This window comes from Larimichthys crocea, chromosome XV, assembly GCF_000972845.2.
Source record: "Larimichthys crocea isolate SSNF chromosome XV, L_crocea_2.0, whole genome shotgun sequence".
NCBI lineage: Eukaryota > Metazoa > Chordata > Actinopteri > Sciaenidae > Larimichthys > Larimichthys crocea.
Window position 1 is genome coordinate 10,443,473 of NC_040025.1, and position 25,575 is coordinate 10,469,047.

The 25,575-nt window shown below is 44.5% G+C and overlaps 1 protein-coding gene across 2 annotated transcripts in view; it reads left to right on the forward strand.

Moving 5' to 3' along the window:
- Positions 1 to 18,479: 18,479 nt before the first annotated feature.
- plxna2 (plexin A2) overlaps positions 18,480 to 25,575 on the forward strand; it is a 160,747-nt gene continuing 153,651 nt past the window's right edge. The window contains exon 1 of one of the 2 annotated variants that reach the window (XM_019273879.1): positions 18,480 to 18,542. The gene's annotated coding sequence lies outside the window, so the exon portion shown is untranslated. Of the gene's footprint in view, positions 18,543 to 18,592; positions 19,670 to 25,575 lie in introns of those variants that run through there. The other variant, XM_019273878.2, reaches the window with a different exon arrangement.

Sequence of the window (25,575 nt, forward strand, 5' to 3'; positions counted from 1 at the left end):
TCACACACTCCTATACGCAAGTTTGTTATCTGTGTCCTTTATGAGAGGTACACATCTGCATTTCTTCACACAAAAAACTGTACACATCAGCATCACAGTGTGTGAGTCCTCCTAGTTTCCAGTTGTGTTCAGGGTCCAGATGGTTCACAGAATGTAACACCCCTTTGCAGTTGTTTTTCAGACTTGAGTTTTTTGGAAAACACCAAAGGCAGCGTGTGTACAGACTAAATTGTCAATCATTTCTCAAAGCTTGCGTTTAAATTATTACATTTTTAATAAGTAAGTGAACCTTTACATAACCTTTGTTGCAAAACCTGTCAGTTCAAATATGTTTGCTGAATACAAACGTGTCGACATAAATGAGGTTTTACAAAAATACTCTCAGCAGAGAGTACGCTCGCTATGCAGCATCAGTACTGTCAAACAGCCTTTCAGTTGTTTTAGGCTTATATTGCACATATGCAAAGCCTTTTCACACAAGATGGCAAGATATACAGCAATATGTCAATGTTTCGGGTTTTTCAGATTCGAACCCCAGCAGCCCCACGCTATGTCAATATTACTGAATTTTTGTCTCATTTTGCTTTGTGTTTTGTGTAATTAATAATCAATAGAAAGATTTTTTGAGCCAACACTAACATTACGGACAAATCGGATATCAATACATCAGCCAATATTCTTTATACATATATATACTGTGTGTATATATATATATATATTAAAACACTTTTTTTTTTGCATTGATCCCTCAAATGTGCCGATCAAACACAATTTAATTTAATAAAGGCAGGATATATTACAGTTGAACAATAAAATGACATCAGTGCACCGACACTGGGAATCTTACATAATGCAACTCCAAGTATATTTTTCTATGTATTTTCTATATTATTTTCTGTAAAAACTGTTTTAATATCAGCCATATTTATAACATATATGATGTTCCCGTTATATCTATAATAAGTGACCAATATATCAGTCAGGCTCCAGTAGCATCTATCAGTCTTGTGGTCACTAATGGCTCGGTTGGTTTTTAGGTTGATTTTCAGGTTCACTGCGCGACAAAATAACGACACGCTATAGCGCATGACGGTACCCGACGATTGACTTATTGAGTCGTTCAGGAAATCTGATTGCGATTCTTGGTGTGGAATTAACCTCTGAGGGCAAACTGTTTTTTTAAAAATATATATATATATTAAGAGTATAGTATTAGTTATGTTGTAAAAGTGACAGCAGTAAAATGCGGTTAGTGTTAGTCACAGTTTCGGATTTTGAAAGTGAATGCTGGGTAAACATCAACATAAAGACAGACACAAGCACAAACAAAACATTTAGCCTGAAAATGCCCAGACAAATAACACACAAGCAGAAAGTGACGCACCACAGCTGAATGCCTTGACAATGGCTAATTTATCTGTCATGTCCATGGCATATGCCTCAATTAGAAAGTAATTTTCTACAAACGTCATTGTTCGGCTTTCTGGTCTATTTTTCCTGCTTTCCGCAGTGGTTCAGCTGCAACAATGCTATACATTAGGCGCATTATCGCTGCCTCCAGGGGCTGTTTGATCACAAAACATAGCATCCAGGTTTCTAGGGAGCTGCAAGAGAGAAATTTGGGGCAAGGGTTATATATTGCATCATGATGATGGGCCATTTCGCTGAATGGAACCCAATATGGAATGACTTTCTTTAGGAACTGCTGAAAATGGCCATCAGAGCTGCGGGCCAGAACAAAGAGGCTTCATTATCGTCTGCGGCTCTCGTTCTGTTACCCTGGGAGTAATGAGAAATCAAATGGAATTGCAGAGAAAACTACTAAAAGCAAGAATAAATGCTTAAGGGTTACACAACTGTTGGAAATGTTTCGAAACCGTAGTTTCTTTTTCTGTCTTGCTTGTCAATAATTGCATCGACTTCTGGAGGTGGCTGGATCACATTTCTGCAGGATATGAAAGGACACGTCAACCTGCATGTGCTGTAATGAGCTTTTTGATTAAGAATGAAATTCCGCCGGAGGGGGGGAAAAAAAAAAGTCTGATGATAGACTAATTTCTCCCGTGCCACATCGCTTACGCCTGCCCACGTATCACGGAGAGCTTTTAAAAAAACGGCCGCTACAGCCAAGTGTCCTCGTCCAACTCCAGCCCCGCCAAGGAAGCCAAAAAACAAGCACTTCTGTCCGACACTTGTGCATCTGTGCGCATTGTTATTTAAAACGAGATGGCTCGGTAGCAGCTATTTATCCTTCGAACGTTCCCATTAGAGCTGGCTTCAGTCGGCCTCATTCAGGTTTTGCACTCAGAGGATACGGAAGCCACGTCTCAGAGGAAAGTGAGCAGAAAGGGGCTGAAATGGAGAGGAGGCTATTGTTGAGAGGGCATTAACGGGGGGTGTGTTCCTCTGTCACTCTTCGGATAAGGTCTCTGCCATCAGCCTCATGGTTAACACAGTCTTTTTGTCACACCTCAGCCTTGTTATCTATTACGCCCCCCCACCTCTCTCTCTCTCTTTTTATCTCCATTTCACTGCCTTTGTGTCTCCGTGCATCCTGTTCTGCTTCTGTTGTACGTTTGGCCTGCGCACTAGAGTTCATTACTCTCCTCCTCGCTTCATTACAGCCTAAAGATGGGCTGTCATCACCGCCGACGGATGTGCATTAGTTTTGCCCCCACCGGTGTGACAGGACACCCGGTGCAGCACAGCGGGGGCGACGGTGTCACGTGGCACGTGCATGTTTTCGTGTCTCTTATTTGGTAGATGGAACTATTTCGGGGCACTCGCGAGACCCCCCACAGTTGTTATCAGTCGGAGACAAAAGTCACCTGCCTGTAAGAAATCCAAGCAAATCAAGCGAGAGAGTCCTAGAGGGAGGAAGAGAGAGGGAGCGAAGGATGCTTCTAATTAAAGCTCGTGGTGGTTCTGGTGGCGGCGGTAGGACGGTTGTGAAGCCTAGTCTGTTTTGCTGCAAAGCTTCGGGGGTCTTGTAGACTTCTACTGGCCGTGTATTGATGACACGCTGGGGCTGCATGTGGAGATAATCAGGCTCTATTCAGATGAGGATCAGGCAGGTTTGTTTGCTGGAATCCTCAGCAACACATCCATGCCATATAAACACCAGGCGTGCCACGCTTTAGTGGGAAGGCTGTTGCTGCTGTTGGGGATGGGGGTGGGCGATGCAGATGAAGCATAGTTGCTGATTAAATTACAGCTTTCATCGAGTGATTTCCTTTTTGAGTCACCGCAGCAGAGTCGCAGCGGCTCCATATTCTCCCCTTTCTGGTAATCAGGATGAACTTCTTCGCCGAGCAGGGGAGCTGTGAAGAGTTTATGACAAGTCATTGGATGTGAGTGAAGGCTACCGAGGCGCTCTGCAAAAGAACTGAAGACTGACACATCAGTGATGTGAGCTTTGCACTCTCGGTATGAATGCACAGAGATCTTTTTCTTGAAAATCTGTCAGGAGGGATCACTTACACGGATGTGACATTTATGTGGGGAAAGGTAGAGATCTTCAGTTTAATTCAAGAGTCTGATATGCAGGCCAATTAGTTTTTTTTTTTTTTTTAAGGATCTATTTATAGGGTTTTAAAAAGCACCAGAGCATTCACTAACCTATTTATTTTTGCAGTGCAGCTTCTGTTTTCCCTCCTCAAGCTCTAAACGCTTACTGACCTCAAGGGGGCAGTGTGGGAGTCTGATTGTTTGGAGGTGTCAAACATGGGAGTATTAATTTTGTACCTGCATGCATGTCCTTTCATCCAGGGCGTGTTCAAGAAAGAAGGGTTGAATGGTTCTGGCGTTGTTGGAAACATCTGTGGAGACCTGACTGAATATGTAAATCAGAACTCTTATCATTGCCGTCCCTATTTTTGGTCTCCCATCAAAGCCTTTTCAGACTGAGGTAGCCTCGGTGCTCCACCACCTCTACACATTATCTTTGGTAAGAAGCTGACAAGAATGGATGTGGGATGACTGTGGAGTGTGTGGTGTTCTGTGTGTGTGTGTGTGTGTGTGGGTCTGGAGTCCATCTGTGGCAGAACAAGAAGGTTCCTGTGTCATTACCCACTCCACTGCACTAACATCTTCAATTAACAGCAGCCAGATACTGATTACATGTTTTCAGGATGTTACTCTGCCTCTGTGACCGATCTCCTCACACTCTGCTGGGCCCCCGAACTGCCAACCGAAAGCAAAGGTTGCACAGACATGCGTACGTGCCTTAAGTACCTTTCCCACTGGTTTCCCCACTGCTGCACTTTCAGCCTGCAAGGGGGGAAAAGAAAACTAAATGTGACTTAGGAATTGGTGCATAATCACCACTCCAGGTGTAAAGGAATTTGCAGCATGTTTTTTTCCCCTGGCTGCATATGGGGTGCATAATCAGTTAGCACTTGACCTTGACTTGTATCATTAATTCAGTGAGTAAACTGTCAGCCTCTCTCACCAGCTGTGCTCAGGATTGTAACCTTGGCTCCCTGAAGGTCAAGCACTCTACACAAGAGTTTTTTTTACTTTTCTTTGAGCTTGAGGGTTGCACAGCCAACTGTCTATTACTCAACGGCAGAAGTAAGTCGTTATATACATTAGTTTCAATATTAATTTGAACTCTGTCAAAGCTTCCAACCATGCATGTAACATCTTCTGTATTTAGCATATGTAGACACAGACAGCCATGCACTGCGCTATTTTCGAAAGTGTAGCTGCCTGCCCACACACCCCCTATAACCTCCTATAAAAACAGGTGATTCCTTAATGTAGGTTTAGTGTTAACAAACATACCAGAACCAGTGTTGTAGTGCTTGAGACTGGTCTCAAGACCACATTTTGAAGGTCCTGGTCCTCCAAAGAAGACTTGAGAATTTCTTTCAGGACCACAACTGTAGGGATATCACCAGTGTGTCCCCAAAAATCATCTGCTAATGTCTTATTTGTGTCCTGAGAAACAGTTATAGAGCAAACACCTGTGCAGCACAGAAAACGAAAGAGAGGTCTGAGGAGTTCTGTTCAAGGTTTAACCACAAGGCCACGAACTGACAGACAAACCCTTTAATAAAGTTTGAACTCCTAAAGTTCCTTTTGTAACACAACATCCAAAAGAGAACACCCAGCAGTGTATAAATCCTGCAATACACTGTCTGACTGTTTTGTCCTGCCTTGGTCTCGACCCCTCAAAGTCTTGGTCTTGGGTGAGGTTATCAGTCGGTTTCAGAAAGTTATGGGAAGACACACATCCTCGAATTCTGATTTTAGGGTATACTGGCAGCTTTACCCTCCATCAGACTTTGTAGTACAGTAAGTTTGTGAAAATATGTAATAAACTTTTCACTGACCCATTTTTCTTTTTTTCTGGCAGCAATATGCTGCAGTAGTGATGCCCAACACTGCTTCGATCTCATTGTTTTCAACCAGTGTGGTAGAAAAGTGTTGGCTTCGTCGGGTTGAAAGGGGAGATGGAAGCAGCAGTATCTAGGCCAAGTGAAGGTGCACTCTGTTGAGTAACAATGGTATAGAAGCAGGTGAGTTACCAAGCCAGGAAATTCAATTAGAGCCCAGTGGCTGGCTGCATTCAGTTTATTATGGAGGGGCTAACAAAGTCCTCCTGCCTGGTGAGATAAAGCCAGAGACTGCTCCCTTTTGTTGGTCCCATCAGAGGCTGCACTGATCAGCCCCGAGATGCCCTCAATCCTCCCTTTGGCTGGCTAGGGGTGAACTGTAAAGCACTCCAAGTCTTTTGTGGAGTTTTACTTAAAATAATTTCTGCCCGTGTCGGCCCACCAAACACCCCCACCTGCCGTCAAATTACATTAAGGGTCCTCTAGTACATTAACCACTGGACAAATCAAATTGCCATTTCAGGAGGAGGATCAGGGTTAAATGAGCCTTTCAGGAGATTTGGAACCAGACTGACTTTTAAAAGCTCATCAAGCAATACACTTATCCTTGCCTTGCCCTTTAGACCCCAGTGCCTTAGAATAGTGTCTCCTCAGCTTCTGTTTACAAGGATACGATGTCATCTGATCTTCCTTGTGTTTGCAGTGCTACAGAACTCAATCAAATAAAGCGTTTGCCTATTGAGGCAGGGTCACCGCGGAGATGTCCCTGTCTTCTTTCGTGACGTGGCTATCTCAAGTGAAATGAGCTGGAAAAGCTGCTGTCATGAGGTGGCAAAGGAGACCCGAGAGCGAGGAGGGAAATGGATTGTAGTCAGAGCCAGATCTGACTTTTGATAACAGGCGAGCCGGGCCTTTGTGTGAGCGGACACGCTGATGTGCAGTTAGCAGGGGCAGTCATCCTCGGAGTCGATATAAGTCACATGAACTGTGAAGGGCAGGGGTCAGCAGAGGTCAGACGCTCCCTTGCGCATCAGCGACGTAGCAGTGAAACAAGATTGCCACATGCTAAATGAGAAACGGTATCTGCGGATATGTGATATGAATACATTTGGAGCGCGGACAAGATTCACATTTGTTTTTCGCAGTATAGTCATTTTAGAGGTGGCCGAGCATGAGTTTTCATCTGTATGAGATGATCCGAGGGGAAAAGAGGCAACAGAGGTAGTACCGTGTGCCGATTTAGGATGATGTCACCCTTCTTTTGAATTTAGCGCACTGATCTGTGCAGTTGAACCTCTCTTTAAGTACTTTTGTTCAGAGTTCAAAGTTCCACGTATTTTTCTGATTTCCAAAGCAGAAACCTGCATTCAATCCAAAAGCAGCTCCACTATTTCTCCTGCAAGTCTGTGATGTGTTTTGCTACCGACCTGGGGACTCTCAGCAATGCGGCAACAGTCTCCTATATCAACACCAGTCTCGGTTGTGACTAATAGTAGCTCCTCTTGAGGATTTCACTGCAGGGGGAGAAAAAAAAAGAAAAAGAAAAGGTAGCCGACCACACGAAGAGAGAATAAGTATTCTGCTGCAATCATTTGATCATTTACAATCATCTTCTGAAATTCTAGAAAACACAGATTTTTTTTTTTAATGGATGGCAGAAAATCAAAGCTGAAAGTGATTTCTGCTTATTTATTCCATACCACACATGGACTGCCTTTAATTCTTTATGGAGGATTATTACATATTCCGTGTAAAGAATCCTTCTTTATTAGTTCCTCAGGCCCTGAAACAACAGAGTCGGGGATGCAGCACACCCACCGTTATTATTGGGTTTGAAAAGCTGATGGCCCAAAGTGTAATTGCTCTAATGGTAGAAAAGGTGAGGGCAGTTTAAAGGATTGATTAAGGGATTTGGTTTCACGCTGAACAAACCAAAGAGGGAGCCAAGGTCACAGCCAGGGGCCAAGACAAACAAATATACCTGTCATCTCGCTCTCTCACCCGTGGACTCGTGCACTTTTGCACTCACGTACACTCAAAGAAACAAAAACACACCTCGAGTCATCTCGCACCTCTTACCGCGTTTTCAGCCGGGGACGCCTATTTATTCACCGACAGTCATGTGCGCTCCCACAGGGCTGGAACAGATTACAAACCATATGAACTATAATGCATCATTTATTAGCTTTTGATTGGCCCATACGTCACATAAACCTCAGTAGAACTTGATATTTGATTCCTTTATGGATGCCTATACGTAACAATTTAAATCTGATGCATAAATAATGGGTCGGGTGTCTCCGAGCATTCTTTCAAAACAAAACAATTTCGTCCATAATTGAACAAAAGTGCGATTCAGTATGTGGCATATGTCAGAGACTAAATGGCCCTGAATGTCAGGAAATGTATACACTGGATGAGTGTTTACCCTCCAGCTCTAATTTCATGACACCATCTCCCACCCCCCTTTTTTCTCCGCCCCATGAGTGGGCTTGGCATGATACAGGGTCAATGCCGTCGCCGAAGATAGTGGGCTCTAACCGAATTAGCAAATTCAATCTTTTAAAACAAGATCATGCTTACTTTGAAAAACACTCGCTCCACACTTTTAGCGTAATTGCCCACACAATTATGTTAATTTAGAGGTTCTGTACTTAATGCAATGCAGTGTTTGTTCTTAACCAAAAATCCTATGTTAATTTGAAGGGAAAGGCTCCTTCGTTTGAGATAAAAGGCTCAGATAAATCACAAGTCCCTTTCTTTTTTCTTCTTTTCCTGGAATAGAGATAAGATGTTCAGTCACACTAACCCTCCATGCCATGTTTGAGCTATAAAAATATATTCCTAAAATGAAGTAAACAACTACAAATATCATATGTTTTCTCTCTACGCAGCCTTAAAAAAAAAGTCTCCCCAACATCAAAGTACAGCAAGACCAGGCCACACACAGTGTTCCCTTCTCTTAGAAAATGTATTTGCCTCCGGCCTCTGCTCCTCCCAGCTGGTCACATCTGTGTGAACAAGCAGAACAGGCTCAGCCGTACGGCCTGTGTACCAGCACTCATGAGCGGTTGTTGCTTGGCAACCTTAAAACTCTCGGTGATTGGGGATGTCTGAGCTGCTCGGCGAATATGGGTAGGGTTAAACGAAGAGGTGGTGGAGTTTTTGAGGTAAAAAGGGTGGAGGGGGGGGGGCTGCGTTCACCTGATTCCAAGAAGCGTCTCGACATTTTTTTTTCTTATCCAAATCGAGGATAGATGGTGTTAGACAGATTGTAAAAACCCCTTGAAGCGGATTTGTGATTTGTGATATTGTGCTAAATAAATAAGGTACGATATTTTTCTGATGTTTGGACAAATATAAATAAACATCAGTTCATGGATGCTTTAACTCCCAAACATCAAGAAGAACATCCATCCTAAGAGTGAGAGCACAAACATGTCAAATATGATTAAAAGCTCACGCGAAGCTCGGTCATCTTAAAATCATACTGTTTTTGGTTTAAAGACTAGATTTTCCTTGTGTTAGATTCAAGGCACAGCAGTACTGTTGCATGTTTTCTGTGTGTGTGTGTGTGTGTGTTTGTGGTAACATGTGATATACTGTGTCATCATGACACTGACCTACCCGTATAGCCAAGGGCGAGCCATCATAATTGCTGCAAGTGATTCAATTATGATCCAATTCTATCCACTCCACAGGGGGCGGAAGGTGCAATGGGACGTTAGAAATGGATAATTTACTTCACTGTCAAGAGATGTACACCGCTCCTTCTCTTATCCGAGACCAAACACACGATGGACGTGTATGCATCCATTAATAAGCTGCAGAAATCCTAAACAAATATGTACAGCTGAAGGTCTCAGACTGCAGTCAAACAAAAGGATGTGTGTATTTCCTTTTTTTTCTTCTCTTCCTTCAGTGATGTATCATTGCATCGTGGCTCCATTAACTCTATAACTCTCAGAGGGAAGCTAGCTTCATGCTACATTAGGAATATGGCCTTATGGATTTCACATTAAATGACTTTTCTTTAGTGAATCTCAAAGTTAATACATACTGGAGCTGAACAAACCACACTTACACACTCCAAAAAATGCACAAGAGCTGCAAAAACAGCCTCTGTCAGACTCGGGAGGGGGTCGTACAGTATCTTAATATTTTGGGTGCTCTCCTATTTATGGTCATAATGTGATGAGGCCTGCAAGTCTGGCAAACAGCAGTCATGTGTAAACAGTAATCATGTGGTGTCACTCATGTGCCTGAAGCTTTCACTCAGGAATCAATCAGCCTTGGGCGGCTTACAGGCAAATCAACACTTCTGCAGGTGGACAGGATAGAGCGGCTGACTGGCGGCTTATTCTGTGTGTCAGCAGAGAATTGAGGAGAAATCGAACACTGCCTCGCTGCAAACTGGGCCGAAGAGATTTTATGACTTATTCAGAATGACTACCCCCCCCCAAAAAAACCCCCAAAAAACAGACACAAGCCCACACAAACTCATCGCTTTCCATATCAAGAAAACTTGATCTCCCGCGTCTGCCGGAGCAAAGAAATCACACGACGTTCCGGGAGTGCGATGAGCTGTTTTAATGGTTGAAAAGAAACCAGCCATTCAAATGAGTGGTGTGAACGAGAACAATGGAGGGTTAAGTGGAACCTCAACGGTCACCAGATGAGGGTTTCCGGTCTTTGCAGACTGGTGCTATGATTTGAAACAGACGCAGTGGGTCACTCGCAGAGACCTCGGTATTGTCCGTTTTTTGTGGAATGAAGGATATTGAAGTTTGGGATGTATTCCAATACGCTTCTCCATCTGCTCTATACAAAATCTTACATATAATTGGTGGCTCAGATGGACTGTGGTTCAGGGGGGAAATGGCGCTTTGATAGTTGGGTTCGCCGTGTGGATTTACACTGCAATTAAAAGGCTAATTAAATGCCCAGTCTCTCTGTTTCCTGGTAATGGCGCTAAATAATACGTGTTGTGAGGGCTTGTGGAGAATGAGTATGACTGTGTGCTGCCATCCAGCTGAACTTGGCCCATTGTCTCTCATATGCTGCTGCAGATCCAACCCCTGTGTTGACATGCTTCATAAACATTTAACTGCCATTTTACAGAGCCGCTACAAGTCATGCAGGGACTCACTGGGTGTCCCTAACAACCCCCTTTTTTTTAAATTACTGACATTGTAATTTACCACTGAGAATGCAGTTGGTAATTAGCCGCAAGTATCAACAAAAAAACAAAAGCGATGGTGCATCCACGGGGATGGACTGTGGTTGTTGTTCATTTTTCGATGTTTTGGGGTGTAATGTCCACCCTGCAATGCACTGCGGGGCTACTCTTTGTACACATCATTCAAACAGTACGAATTCTATTTCATTTTTAGCCGCAGCGCTCATTCAGACTTCATTAGCCGCCCGGGCGTAGAGGTGCACGATGGCAGTAACGGAATCCAGTCGTGATTTAACATAGCGGGGTTCAGCCATCACTCACGTCGGGCGCGTGGTTGAAGGAGGGGGGGTTGACGAGTGATGGTGCACCAGCTCTCATGGCCCCTAAATGTGGGAGATTCATCATTACGGTATATATGTCATAACCGGTTACCATAGGAAATAAGCATCACTGCATATAGGGTGTGATGCTTGGTAACATCTCTAAAGAGTATAAAGGGTTTCCTTTGTTGGTTACTTAAAAAGGCAGCATGAGGTTTTGATATTTTTTATTAATAGTTTCATATTGCCGCCCCGTCAAAGACAAGAGTGACTATCCAAAGTCGTCATCGCACATTCATGTCACAGATTTGTTGTCTCCCTCCAACTGTGTGTAAAGAGAAAAGATCAAGAGGAGACGACAGCGCAAATGGAGAATGAAAAATACATCCTGGAATAAATCGAACCCGGTGTCATCTCTACACTATCATTTAGCACTAACAACAATAACATTTGGTTTCTATTTTTCACGAAAGTCACACAGAAGGATGCCTTGTTCTGAATTTCTCCCATCCTCCAGAAAGTGGTTGCGACAGCTAAATCATTTTTTTTTTTTGTTTTTTGTATCCGACATTTCCTGCGACCACAAAAATCTTGCAACAACATGTTTGCCTCCATTAGAAAAAGCCTGAAAAACAAGAGCGAGGATCTGTGCTCCCGGGGTTGTCTTCGGGAAAATCATACTGGAGACTCCCTGCCATCAGCCATGTTTGGTGTGTAGCACGGGGCACATGCCAGGGCAGGCTGCACAGAAATACTGTAGTAGCATTACTAAGGATGTTAGGGCTGGTTTGGCTGGTCATGGATCCCTGGGGAGGAAATCGTGATATGCTCTCTCACGGTTTCTCAAACACCTACATACACACACCCAGACACTTAAAAACAAAGGCCGTGCCATAGAGGTGAGGAGGAAAAGGGAAAGAGAGAAACACACAATAGTACAGAGTGCGAGATTAGTTCTGTGCGCCCTAAAAGCAGCAATGGATGGAGAGGGGTGCACACAGTTGCACTTCACGTCTTTGTCGAGATGAAATATATTTTAGAAGTTAAGCTTCAGACACATCAGCCAGGTCAGCTTTCTGTTTCTATCTGCTAGTAAATGGTTGTGTCTCGGTATATTGAGAGAAAATGAACAAAAAAATCCTTTCATACTCGGCCAATGAAGCTGATTCTGATTCTCTTTGCGGAAAACTATTTATGGCTCCGTAATGAACTGGAGTATAGGTGTAAGAAAGTGAGATAAGCGATTGTGTAATTAAGGAGAAAACAAAGGCACGCGTGTGCATTAATATCGACACCAAGAGTAATTGCGATAGCAAGAAATGGTGGGTGGGTTATGAAACAGTAAATGGGTATCGAATAGGCAGAGTCAGCAGAAAAGTAAATGCCACCAATTATTTAAACCAGGTCTGCGAGACAACAGAGTGTGGCGGCATCATCGTGCATGCCTGTGGGGTTGTGTGTGAGATCCTACCTCCTGCACGACCACAGAACATTGGTCACAATAATATTTTTGCAATCTATTTTAATTCTTCCTGCAGCGACCGAGGGAGGTTGAGGAGAGTGAGATATGGAGATTTTGATTTATTTTCAATGACCTCCATCCCGCAGAGTCACTTTCATTCTTGTTTATGATATTTTGAAAGCGGCACTCGAAGCGGTTTTAAACAGAGTTCCTCTATATTCACACAATCAATTCATCCTCGATCCATCAGAGCATGCTTATTCATCACATGTCTGAAATTGATGCACGTTTCATTGCATTCAGACCTACAGGACAGTCACACCTGCTTTGCATGCCAAAGTTTTGCTGCGAATGCGATACATCTCTGAAATGTCTTTGGGAGAACGGATGAGGAATTTTTAAAGCCAGTCCTCGGGCAAGACGTACATTTTTAATATCATTTTTATAGATAATGATAGCCCAGAACTCCTACAGGATACATTTGGTGGTGCTTCAGAGCTATTTCATTGGTGAATAATTCATGATTAAGAAATGAAACTTGGAATTAATCTAATTTGAATTTGAATCTTTCTGCAAAGCAAAGAATGATTGAAGGACCTGGCGGTAAGTATCCATACGCTCAGTCAGAACCTTCACGTTACGCTGCAAAAACCTGAACTCCAGCTGCGGAAACGAGAATTATTGCACATCCAAATATCCCACGAACGGTTAATTAGTGATGATAAACATGGACCATATGGACCGTGTGAAGAAAATGATTAGCATGATACAGATTTGTTTTGTCTGTACGTCTGTCTCCATGTGAACGTATGAACACACATGAGCATGTTCGTGTGTGTGTGTGTCCCACTGTGTGTTTGCAATGTAAATGAAGCAAAGGCGGTCTTTCAGGATTCATCACGTGCTCTGCATCCATGTGGGTTTTTTTTTTTTTCCCGCCCGTGGCACGGAGAACAAAAATAGCGGAGTTAATGACTATGTCAGACTGTGATGCTGGCATTTCCCTATTGACATCTTCAATCCCCCATTTACATTTCATATCTGGGCATGCCACTAGCCCCCATGTGAAAGGCCAGGCTGGATTAAGGTATCATTGTGATTTTATGCTACCATATGGACAGGCAGGCAGGCAGGCAGGCACAAGACCTAAATCCCTGTCTGGAGCAGAGCAGGTCTCAAGCTGCCGGTAAGCTCTCATCAGTCCCACACTCTGCTTCACCACTCTTTCCTCTCATACCTAGGAGATCAAACGTAATGGTGGACATAATTGCTCTGTCCTCTATCTATCCATCTATCTTTCTATCTATCCTCTTCTCCGTGATGGAAGTAACCAAATGAAATGAGATGACACATGAGCCCTTTCTGTCCAATAGCCCAATGATTTCTGTCTCACGTCCAGAAGCAAATGTTAGATTGGCTGCAGTCCGACTCTATTTTCTTGGTATATCTGGCAGTGTTTTGTTGTTTTTTTTTCTTCTTCCCCCTCACCCACATACATCTGGTAGCTTAGTCCACTGTTTTTTAAAATTTAATGCAGGAAGTAGCAGATACTGCATGCTGACTGAATATGTTGTTCCCTATCTGTTTAACGGAGCCTCATAAGCCCCTAAAATCATGTTTCACTTCTGCGAGCTTGCCAGCATCAGAACGTGAGCTAAAGGTAGAGCGGTAATCCCACCCAACGCAGCCAGTTGTCGGGATTTTCCTCCCTTGCTTTGCAGATACTTCGGATAAAGCGTTACGTCTTATTTCCTCTGTAGCACTCATGAGTCAGAAAATGTCTTTCTCGTCGTCGCCGAACTATCCTCCACAACCGTGAAGGATGAAGATATCCGAGGTCCCCTTGTTAGTATGCAAAACAATGCATCATATTTATTTTTTCTCCACCATGTCTCAAATTGCAAATGGGGAGAAGGGATGAAAAATATGCAGGAGATTACTGCGTTAAACAATTTGGTTCTGCTTAATAGTGACTCCTTTGATTTGGTCCCGGGCCCCTGAGATGAGCGTGGATGAGGAAATGATTGAGATGCACGGAAGGAGCTTGTTCCTGGCTGCCTGCTCCGCTGAGCAGAGCCCACTTCAGCGTAATAAGAGGTCATCCCTGGAGGAGTGTGGAAAATGTGTCTAATTAAAACAAAATGCTTTATCGAGAGAGCCGAGTGGCAAAGTGAGCAGCTCCAGTAAAACAAATAGCCGGGCAATTTCCTGAGATTCACATTCTGATAAGTATCTTATTAAAACAGTCGACTATCTAATGGAAGGTGCTTTGCATTGTAAAGGGGACTTTGCTAATTTTCCTTTCCTTTCCTTACACCCAGCCCCCATACTGTGTGTGTGTGTGTGTGCAGTCACAAGCATCTGTGTGCACGCTGGAGGTTGTGTACATGCGTGACCAATAAACAGTCCAACCAATCGGGAGCCTGCCTATTTTATGAGGCATATTTTGGATTTTGCTCACCTTGCACTTACGCAGGAGTGTAAATGACTTAGCGCTGTGGGCACAAAGTAGTTAATTGTTTTTTTTTATATCATCATTATTCATCTCGTCTGACAGCTCAATCGTGGCACTGATGTGTTGAAAGATGGACCATCTGTACTTTTGCCGTCACTCTCTCTCTTCCTGTTGCTATTTTTAAGGTGCCGCGTTTCCGTAACCGACGGCATCCGAGTCCGTGATTTGTCGCCATAAGTCTGATGTGTGAGATTACAGCACGAGGCTGCAGCTCGTGGAATGCCTCCAAGCAAGGACAAAATAATAAACATTAAAAAAACGGTTTAATACAATGCCTCACTCAGCAAACACATCAGAGCAGCTTGCAATTACCACGTCTCCTGTGATTGCGTCTCTGTGGAAATGAATTGCCTTTTTAATTTAGTTTTTTTTTTTTTTTTTCCATTGACAAATTCTGACGAGCTTTAAGAGATGCCTCCAATGAGAGATGTACGTTTTGGGGGCCCCGCAGATCGGGCGCATTATGTTTAATTGTACTTCGGGGTGGCTTGTGTATCCCTCGTGCAGATTGGACGGAAAAGAAAATTGCACCTCTTCAATATACACTCACCGAGTTCGACACGCTGCTATCGCCTCTGCTGTCCTCAAAATAGTCGCAATTTGTTAACTAAAACTTGACCCCGAGCGTGATGCTGTGATTCCACATCCTTCCTTCCTCTAGCAGCTTCCTGTGCGGAAAAAAAAAAAACATTTCTCCTCGGTGTAGAGCCTGAAAACCGTCCGATCATCACCACATGGTTGTGGGCTGCTGAGGCTGCTGAGGCACTGTCAGCGGGGCCATTACTGATGTAATGGGCCACCTGTACGAATGCGCTTCCTGTGTGTATGTGTGTGTAATTGCTGATTGCATGGCAGTAGTCCCTCGAGCCTCTTGAGAATGTATCCGGTACCCACTCTTAACAGGTGGATGGTGGGAAGTAAGCAGCGGGGGTGGACTTCCATAATGGACCTGGTTCAAATGCCACACACACACACACACACACACACACACATCCAAGTCCCAAGACACACGCTGCACATTCTGGACTCTCTCTCTCTCTGCTCACAGCTCTAGAAATAAACATGAATCTATCTCTGCTCGTTACTTGGAGGATGAAATGAGAATATAATGTTTGTATTAATGTTTAAACTGTTACACCTCCTTTCTGTGACGTGTGGCATTTATATTCATATAGCAAAGAAAGAAATGATATTTGTTAATCAAAAGAATTAGATTAGTATAATAACTGACATGATTTAACCGTTTAACAGAAATAATTGGCGTCATATGCAGAAGAATGACTTCCATCTAAATGTTTCCTGGTATTTGTTTTTCTCTCCAGTCAGGCTGATTGCCTACACGGGTCAGAGAAGAGAGGGAATGGAGTTTCAGTGGAGTGGACAGGTTGCCACATTCCCTCGTGATATCTTCAAATATGGCTGGAGGGGGAAAGAATTAAAGGCATCACAAGAGGCCCCTTTGAAACCTTCCAATTTAGTATGAAATCGCTGCGTGCGAGCGCTTTGATCAGCAAACGGTCAAGTGGCAGCCCTGCAGCCGGCCATCTCTCCACATTACCTTTCGGAGCCTCATTCCCAGCACCGCCCTCCACCTGACCGCCGTTGGATTTGCTCGCTGAACTGATCTTCCAACAAATAAGCTTTGTGCTTTGCCATGACTCACCCCTCTCTATCTCCTGTCACACATGTCTCACAGCATCACCCCCCTCCCCTCTTTCTTCTTTGCATGCACCCGGCCGCCCCTGTACATCCGGAAATAAACAGTAGCACATCACACAATCATACTTCCAGCAATTAACCTCCTCACCCACTTTGAATCCCCGTGCGTTTCATGCCTCGCCGCTTCTCTGTCTGTCTGCGACTTCTAGGCCAGATTCCAAATGTATACATAAATATAAAGTAACCAACAGCTTGCTTATCTGACAACACCCTAATGACCGATGACGTGTGCTTTGATTTCAGATCCGGGGGGGGTGGAAAGGTGCCAGAACTTCAAGTGGCTGAGTTATACCACTGAGAACCTGGACCGTCTTTGACACAGCCCCTCTCGCGGGTGAGAGACAAGGTTTTAATGAAGGTATGTGACAAGAGGCGCATCTGTAAGTTACGAGCGCGTCGATAAGCAAACGCCGTGTGTTAGCCTTCAATTAAGGTGCTTGAAAGAGCGAAGACGCGAAGCTGAGCGTGATGCAGAGGCACACCGGCGTGGATATTTTCCCGTTGGTTTGTTGATTGAAAGGAAAATCAAGTTTAAAGGTGCAAGACTTTGGGAGAATATAACAGAAATGTAATATAATATTCATAGGTTTCATTAGTACAGAGGGAGTCACCAGCTTCTCCTACGTGCTCGGAAGCAGCGGTTGAGGCGAGGGGTATTCAGTTGGTTGCAATCTACAGCATCACCATAGATGCCGGTTAAATCCCACACACTGGACATCTAAGAAAGTGTAATAAATGATCATAATTATATTTGATTTAAAGAATAACTACAACTCCAGTCCTGGCAGGTGGAGCAAAAACATGTTCCGTCTCAAACGGCGCAGTTGTCTTTTCTTTCTCTCGCTCTCACAGAGTCTTACAGCCAGCCTCAGCCTCAGTCGATATGTGTCCTAAAGTAAAATATGACTGATAGAATTGCACTGTACGTAATAACCAAGCTTCACCTTGCAAAAAAAAAAAAAAAAAGGCTTAATCTATCATTTCTCTCTGCACAAAAAAACAGGCAAGAACCTCTTCCAGACAGTTCTGTACAACCCCGTCCTTTCAATATGAATTGAGTTATGTTCCAATCAAACAGATCACAGCTCGTTCTCCAAACAGGGCCCTAAGTAATGAATTGAAAAGTCTGTATTTGATTACCCCCCTTGCCGCCCAGGGTTGACTAAGATCCATCCGAGAGGTAGTGCTGTGGAATTCCAATATGGACACCCTCCAGCTATTGACCCTGTCTTTAAGTGGGCGCTGTGCTTTTAGTGTACTTACACTGCTTGTTCCACATCTTCTCCCTCCTGGCAGTTTTGCAATACTTTTGATGGCAGACACTGGCTCCCTTTTTCCCAACTCTGCATTATTGATGCATCACAGAATGTGGATAGCCTACTTTTTTTTTTTTTGTCATAACCCATCAAGGACACACAGATGCAAGACGATGAGAGGTTGGTGTATAACTATTTCAATGTCATCCCATAATTTGAATAGAGGAATATATAATTGTGTCGAGGAAATGGATCCAGTTGATGGTCTCAGTCATGCAAAGAAAGTCAATACTTGGCAGCCATTGGTGAGATCGCTGATGAAAGGTTTTGAATAAAAAAGAAAATGATTGGTTGCATTCCCATTGTCAGTCTGCAACCCTGCAAGTAACGTGAACAAAAACTTCCTGCAAAAAGAAGAGAAGATGCACTATCACGGATTTCTATGCACCACTTTGTGCACCCAAAGTGCCTTACATGTAGCTGCAGTTAAGACTCCTCTGTGATCATTATCTGCAAAGTTGGAAACAATCCTGAGCTCCGAGTACAACGCATACACCTTTGAGTCAGAGAGGATGAGGAAATCAGAAAGAGAAATTATAAAATGAGAGAGAGAGAGAGAGAGAGAGAGAGAGAGCAGGAACATGTGGACCCTTTGGCCTATAGATGGCAGTGTTCTAACAGAAACAGAGTTGCATTGGAGAGTGGCACTGGCTGTGTTGGGAGTGTGTGCTGCGCAGACAAAACTCTGACAGGTAAGAACGTTTTCTTTTTATATATGTGATGCAAAATGTTTAATCCATGTTTAAGTCTTAATTTGTCTTTAGCTGGTTGTGATGAACAGAAAGAAAAGGAATTAAAATGCATGAATCCTTCTAGAGAGAGAGAGAGTTATCCAAACTGTTCATTATATTTGGTGTGTTTGAAACTTGAGGCATCTTTTTGTGGTGAGGTGGGATGTTTTTTTTTTCTTTTGGCAGCTGTGATGTGAGTGGGTGCTGCATTGCCAATCACCGTCTGTCTTTATGTGAACAACAAACTGCTGTCAGTGTTTTAAAGGAAATATTATTCTCAGCATCTCCTAAAATGTTATTCTAAGGCTTTCTGTAATGTATTCATTATTATGAGTGTTTGTCTTTGGGCGGAAACGGTTAACTCCATAATGAGAAGGAGTGTGTGTGTGTGTGTGAGGGGGCTGGGTTTAAACGCGCAGTTGTGCCAGTGGCGGCGTACACACACACACACACTCACTACTGTACATTGATGGAGCCGCTAATCTATGTCAGTCCGGCAGAGCTCCTGTGAGAAAGCACCGCTGCGGGTCTGAACTGACGCTGCGAAATTTTTTACCACCGTCGGGAACGGATGGCGAGCCCGGTCACCGCTTCGGTTGCGCATATAACCAGCACTGTGCTGTAGCCTGGAGGAGGAGAAGGAGGAGGAGGAGGAGGAGGACGTTTGAATCCCCTGAACTGAAGGAATGTGCCGTTTCGGTGACACGGTTTTAGTAAAGTAACATTCGGTTCAGATGGTGACGGCTCCGCTGCGAAGTTTACGCACCGCGTTTGTCGGTAATGAAGGTTTGTGCTTGAATGAATGACGCCGCCGCCGCCGCCGCTGCTGCCGCCGTCGCTTAACAGGTTTCCAAGGCGGATTTGGAAAAACTAGTGACTGTTAAATTATTCAAGCATCTCCGGGAAAGCTTTGACCAGAATAGAGCATTTGGATTTTTCTTTTTTTTTCTCTCCACTGTGGATGTGAGTCCGAGCGCATCAGTTTAAAATAAATTAAAAAATCCCAGAACAGCAGCAGGAGCTGGATCTGGATCTGGAGGGGAAGAGAGAAGAGGATATAAACCGGGAGATCCAGTTTAAATGAAGAGGTGAGTAACCATCATCATTTTGGCTTGAATCTGCTCCACAGTGCGCAAATATTTGTTTCAATCCCGCGTCCCTGTCATGCGTGCCACAAACACAAACCACACCGGCTCCTGTTTAAAGGGCTAATTTCCGACACTGCGGAGAGACAAGTGAAGAGAGACATTTTTCATTTTTTTTAGGCTGCAGGCTCTCTCATAAGGTGGCAAAGCCTTTGCAGCTCACGATGTGAAATGAATGATCATGTGAGAACAAAAACGCGCAGTCTGTGCATGATGGGAAGTGTGTCCTCAGCCCAGAGCAGGCTGTACACTCAGGTGTTGCTTTACATTACAACCATTTATGCTCTGTCCCCCCCATTCATCACGATGTGTCTGCCTCCTGATGCACCATGTATCACTGACTTCCAGTGAGCATCATTCTTTCTGATCAGCTGCCTCTGGTTTGTGTTAATATGAAGTTATTTTTATCTTTATGTCCTTAATGCTGGACTGATTTGCTGACCTTGATTGTGAGCACAAAAAAATCACAGCCTTCAGTGTCCACATGATTTATATTTATAGAATACTTCTTCTTCTTCTTTTTAAACCTTTTTTTAGATGTAATATGTTGACTGGTTGCAGACGTTACAGATCTGGACCTGTGTCACTGCAACAAGTGAACCCTGAAGTCTATATCTGTAGCTGATTATCAGACTGTTACATTTCTGACTTATTACATTCACAAAAATATATCCTCTGTCAATTAGTCCTATGAGGTCACTGATCTAGTTCACGTCATCTAAATTTAATCTGGATTTGCTCTCTTCTTCTTCTTCTTCTTCATCTCAAGTGGTTAAAACCAAAAAAAAAAAACCCAAATCGCAACAAAAGAGGCAACAAATCTGATATATCGTTGCCAACTGGCAACAATTTAGGATTCCAGATCGACTCGAGACCTCATCTGTCCTATTCAGCAGATGCACCTACAAATCTTCATTCTCTGTCGGGGGCTGCCAACGCTCCGGCAAGCACCCACGACAATGACTCCAAAGAAAATAAATGTTGTCTTAAGTAGTAAATTGCTTTACATTTGCATGAAAATAACTTACATCTGCCACGGCTGACGGGTAGCATATTAATCCCTCTTGGGCCCCCCGTGCAATCAAAACCCGTTCCTTCTTGGTGAAATCATGTTTTTTTTTGTGCATCTGAGCGTGACCCACACTCACATCATTATTCTAATATCCATCTCAAAGTGAAACGGCAGTTTGACCCCAACAGCAGCCACCAGGGTGGAAATTGCTGCCTTTGGAAGAACAAACCAGCACTCAGCACTGGTTTGATTATCACATGCTGATTATATTCACCTAATTAAGTCCAATCTAATGAAGAAAGAGGAAAAAAACTGATAGTGTGATGCTGCTACTGAGCATCAGCCACACTGGCCAGCAGCTGTTAAATTACTATTTTTAATGCAGTTCTATTAGCTCCTAATTTATTTTCATTATTTCTGATTCTGTAACCTTACATGACACAAGTTTATTGCTGCCAACTTATTCCTTTGAAGATCGTACCAGTGAACCGCTGTTAAAAATATTCCCAGAGCCGTTGTTGATGGTCTCAGTTTATTCTGAAAGCAGCGGATCGCAGTCGGTTTGTTCTCTCTTCTTAAATAATGGAGGATATGAGCGGGGATGTTAAGAATTCTGCTCAATGAATCACTTTCAAGTGATGCCTTTGAAGGCACGGCGTCCAAGAAAGCCCTCTCCTCGAGGAAAAACCCACAACATCACACACTCGTCCAATCAATGGGGTTAACCTCACCGAGCTGGAGAGAAATTGCGTCGACTGGACAAACTTAAGATTGAGCTTTTGTGGAGTTTAACGGTTGATGTTTCTCCGCCACTTCACCACTCCGCGGGGGGGCCGCATTATTTTGATTGGATTCACGGAGAAGCTGTGTGGTCAAGCGAGGTGGTCTCTCGCTCGGTATTTGTGATGTTGGAAGCGATTTGCATTGAGTCGGTTCAGGAAAATATTCATCACTTTGTGTCCTTCAACAGTGGTGATAGATTTATTTGAGCCAGGACTGCACAGGATTGTGTCTTCACTCCAAATGTTCCATCTTGACTTTTTCGAGTAGCTGTTTTCGTGCACAGATAGGTGACCTCTGACTATGAAATCTAATGTCTCCCTAAGAGGAACCGGCCCTCTGACGTACCCTGTGGGTGGTTTCGATGAAGCGTTTGTGGCATCATAATCTGTCTGTCACCGTCAGTATCTCTCAGCATCGGTGACTATTGATTGGCGCACATGGCTCAAGAGCGTCCTCTGTTGATGAAGAGCAAAGAGCCCCAAAAAAACAACAAGCTGAGTTAATTATCCGGCCACGGTGCCGGCACACGTCCTCTTTTTCCATTCAGTGCCTTCCACTTATTCCACTCAACAACTATGATGGCGACTTTATTTTTTTGTAGCTGCACGATTTGCTCCTGAATGAGTTGTTACTGCCTTTTTTTTTTTTTTTCTGTGTGTGTGTGTGTGCTGTGTCACCACCAGCACACTGCTGGCTCCTCTTTTGGATTCCCCGCCTTAAGGCAGCCAGACTCACCACAGTTTAGCTTGAGAGATTTTGACAAGTCGCTACGCATGCAGGCAGAATCCTTGACCTATTTCTTAATGAGTGAACACTGCGAATGCGCTCGGCGGCTGTGGATTCTGTGTTTCCCTCCTGCCCTCCCCCGTTCCAGCAACCCCCACCATCACCAACTGTCTTTTGCTTGCACACACACACACACACACACACGCAAACATGCAAACACATGTAGATAATGGTGCTTTTGTGAGTTCACTGACTCATTCTCCCCCTCCTTTCCTATCTGCAGGAGTGCACAAATAGCGAGCGAGTTGTTTGTTTTAATGAAATTGTCCCTCCCCGTCTTTTCGTCCACTGTGGGCTGTTTATCTGGACGTCTCAACTGTCCAGCTGTCGCAACAGAGATCTCAATCTCCTTTGACCCACACACACACACACACACACTCCACTCGCTCAGCCTTGTTATGTGCATGTTTGTGTCTGGGATCTGCGTTTTTAGGGGCACGTGTAGAGGATTGACATGAGCGAGATCTGGATCTGAGGTGACATTGATCAAGTGGAGTGCAGCCAGGGAGAACATTTTAGTCTGAGAGAGAGGGGGGGGGTCTTGCTTCAGTGGAAAGAAGAAGATCTTTCTCTTCATCCACTCAGCAGGCGGCTGGCTACATGTACGTCTTCTCTCCTCTTGATAATTCTGAGCAACATGAGTTTTTCTAGCTGCCTCAGCAGCAGTGAAGATAGAGACAGAGTCTCTCTGAGGCCATGATTATCCCAACAAATGTTCAGTTAAGCTGTTAGTTGGTTGTAGAGGCAGCGCTCTGAGAAGTCTGTCTCTCTGCATCTGGTATGAGATGACATTAAATATTGTTGCAGTGACTCAGATATTGATACTCAGATGACTGGCAGGTATCCGGCGAAAATTTGGAACTGACAGCTGGAGTGCTTCCACATTGTTACAACATGATACCACCAGAACTTATGCTGGGAAGCGGAGCAAATAGATTTTCAGTCTCTCTCCGTTACATATATGTGTTTTCATTCACTTCGTCCTCGCCTGTGTCAGCTTGACGCATTCCAACACTCGGCTTCGTGCTGAGGAATCAAATCCAGCGTCGCCTATCCTCATAGATCTCATGGATGTTTGGGATGCAGCATCACTCTTTTGATAATCCTCACACGACAGCAGATGTTGGAAAACACCAAAGGACAACGTTTAATGGTCCAGTCATGCCGCCGTGGCCACTTTTCATCATCTTGAGTAGTTGTGTGGCGTGTAGCCTTCAGTGACTTATTGAATCGTTGAAACCATTTTAAATTGATGACTACAGGCCACTACATTGTTAAGTAGGAGCTTGCCCAGTATGAGCAACACATAGCGCAGAGTGCAGAAATCAATGCCGCTCCTTTTGCATTTCATTTTTCACGGCACACAGGGAGACCGTACCTTTCCTCTGACAGTGCTGTTGTTTGAGTTTGTTCCCCTCATCTCTGTCAGGATGAGGGGTGTGTGTGTGTGTGTTTGTGTGTGTGTGTGTGTCCGCAGACAGGCTCCAGCCAGTCTCATCAGAGGACCGTCGGGGAACGGTTAACAGTCGTCCCTCTGCCAGGCGCGACCGTGGCCGAGTCCAGATCCTGCTCTCTCTCTATTGATGGCAGCAAGTTAGCAATGAACCCCAGTGTGTGCACTCTGCTGTCCCAAAGGCTCGCCAGCTTTGCTGAAACAAAGCCTTTTGTAGGGACGGCTGAATCCAACAGATGGAGAAATGGACAGTAAATGAAAGTAGAGGGGAAAGGGAATAAAGGAATTTAGTGGAGCATGTTTGCGGGGAGGCATTTAGGCTACTCCTTTGGGAAGCCTAACACCCTCACAATGCCGATACTGGCAGAACTTAAATGTTCTCTCGTTGACATGCTGCGAGAGCGGCTTTGGGCCCCCCTGTGCGAGTGGAGAAGGCAGTCTGCTCACGAGGGCTCTCAGGGCCTGGGAAGCCTTTATTAAGATGTTAATAGAACTGCCTTCATGACACATTTCCATGGGACAGGATCTTTCGCCTCTGCCATTCTTTAGTGCCTCAATCGGCCTGCCACAATCATCAGTCTCTCCCCCCCCTCATACAACAGCCTGTTTAGGCATTCAGCCCCATCTCCACATTCCCCTGCCCGGGCGCTCTCTCACTCTTTATCTGATCTCCGCTGCCACAAGCCGTCCTATATTTTTACCACGTGTAACAAAATGACGCGATGCCGGCGATAAGGGCAGCAATCCTGGCACAGAGACCCGCAGAATAACAAGTCTGGCTGTTTGTTTGTCACTGATCTTCACACCGGTTGGAAGTCAGACTGTCACCCCAGCAAGCCATGAAGGCTGCAGTGATTATTTTTTTTTGTCAGCTGGTGGCTTGTTTTTCAGTCGCCTTAGCCCTCAAACTGCTCTCAAGGCTGCCCAGCGCAGCTTTTTAAACGCAACAACAACAACAACAACAACAACAAAAAGAAAGAACGGGGAGACCAAAGGACCTGAAGCTTTACATACAAATGGCCCTGACTTACTTCATTTTCATGAAAGGCGCTGAACGCATTGTCCCGACCAGTTTCTTCTCCTTTCACATCCGTTTGAATATAAGTCAGTTTAGCCCGGCACCATCAATAATCAATTAGCCGGTGTCATGGGAGGATGTGCGACAATAAGTGAGCAACAAAAAGGAGCGGGAGTGTGTGAGAGAGAGTGTGTGTGTGTGTGTGTGTGTGTGTGTGTGTGTGTGTGTGTGGGGGGGGGGGGGGGTTGTGTTGTGTTGGGACGCCAAGGGGCAGCTGTCAGGAGCAGATGATGTGTGTGTGTGTGTGTGTGTGGGTGTGTGTGTGTGTGGGGGGGGGGGGTTGTGTGGTGTTGGGACGCCAAGGGGCAGCTGTCAGGAGCAGATGATGTGTGTGTGTGTGTGTGTGTGTGTGCGTTTAATTTGTGCTTGGCTGCGTGTGGTGTGTCCATTTTAATTTAGTTTTTGTTTGACTGCGTGGCACATGTGTCTTTTTGCTAATGCCTGTGTGTGTGTGTGTGTGTGTGTGTGTGTGTGTGTGTGTGTGGTGGGCAAGAAGTAAGGGCAACACCATGTTGCGCTGCCCACACTGCCCCCTGGTGATGAGGATGCCCCTGCCTGCCACTGTCGCCATGGTTACTGCAGGAAAAAAAAGGGGGTGCAGACGTTTGCTTGTCTAGTCTGCTCATGTGCCATAGCACAGGCCAACAGCAGCTTTGTCTCTCTGCTGTATATACACCGTGTACCAACTAGGAGCACTTTCAGGTCAAAAGAGGCCATCACAGCCATTAGCTCCCTCA